The sequence below is a fragment of the Hyaena hyaena genome, unplaced genomic scaffold (assembly GCF_003009895.1).
Source record: "Hyaena hyaena isolate Hyena2069 unplaced genomic scaffold, ASM300989v1 scaffold_510, whole genome shotgun sequence".
In the NCBI taxonomy this organism is placed as follows: Eukaryota; Metazoa; Chordata; class Mammalia; order Carnivora; family Hyaenidae; genus Hyaena; species Hyaena hyaena.
The window spans coordinates 972867-974065 of NW_024081141.1; positions in this window are offsets into that span (position 1 = coordinate 972867).

Sequence of the window (1199 nt, forward strand, 5' to 3'; positions counted from 1 at the left end):
TACTTCACTTCGTAAGCCTTTTATGTCCACTGGCTAAATGATTCACTCCTTGTGCCCACTGCTGCAGCACTCACAAACCAACACGTCTGCATGGCTGGACAGGGTCTAATCTAGGACTGATGGGTGAAAGGCTCGTGAACACCCATCACCCACGAGGATGCCATTTACTGGGCTGACAGTACAAAGGTGCACATAACACACGCAAGTTAGGCTATTGTGTTGCAAGAGAAACCAGGACCTTGTTACACAGTTCTCTCCATTATCCTTTATTCTCTCAAGGGAAGCTAAAAAAAACAAAAAACAAAAACAAAAAAAAAACCCAAAAAGAAAACAAAACAAAAAACCCCACAAACCCACCAAAAAACCACGCATTGGTTGAGGCCACATTATAAATCCAAACACTAGTGTGGGATTTCAATGGAGAGAAGGAAACTTGTAAAAACAAAACAAAAGCCCCAATCAAGGTCATAAGAATGGCTCACAATTTGACCCTATTTATCTACCCTCACTCACCACCCAAGACCATTAATTCTAGAGTTTTCTGAGGTGTAAAAGGAGTCAAAGAAATAGGAGCCGGAATGGAGGGAAGGAGTGAGAGTCAAAAGACATGAAGGAGCCAAGATCTACTTGAGAAAAGCAGTGATTCCTCATTTGCTTCTGCTCCCTGGGGCGGGTCTAGAAAGCCTAGATCAGGTATGTGATTTAAATAGAAGCTGCATTCTGGGAGGTGACAGCAAAGAGTAGCATGAGGAACAGAAGCCCAGGACGAGAGAGTCTACATTTTTAAAGCTTCAAGATTTCAGCAGAACGTAGGTAGATGTGACCTTTCAGAAAGGATGGTGTTTAAGAAAGGGCAAAACCAGGACCCACACGAGACTTGGGAATTCCCATGACCCTTAAGTGCTTCCTGCTCCAGGAAGTAACCACGTGGTGTTTACTGGAGGTCATACCATTTCCCCATTACTGGTGCAAAATAATCCATCACCTCCCGACAGCTTCTTTTCAAACCACAACTTTTCCCACTTATTTTGGTCACCAAGCAGTCCCTATTCGTTAGTGGCCTACAGACTCACTCCCAACTACCCCCCTGGGGGGTAAAAATGAAGGAATTCCCCCTGGGCTGGCCCCAGTAACTCAGAATTAAGAGGAGGGGCTGACAGCCTCCTGGAGACTAAAAAAACAACTTCAGAGACTAAACC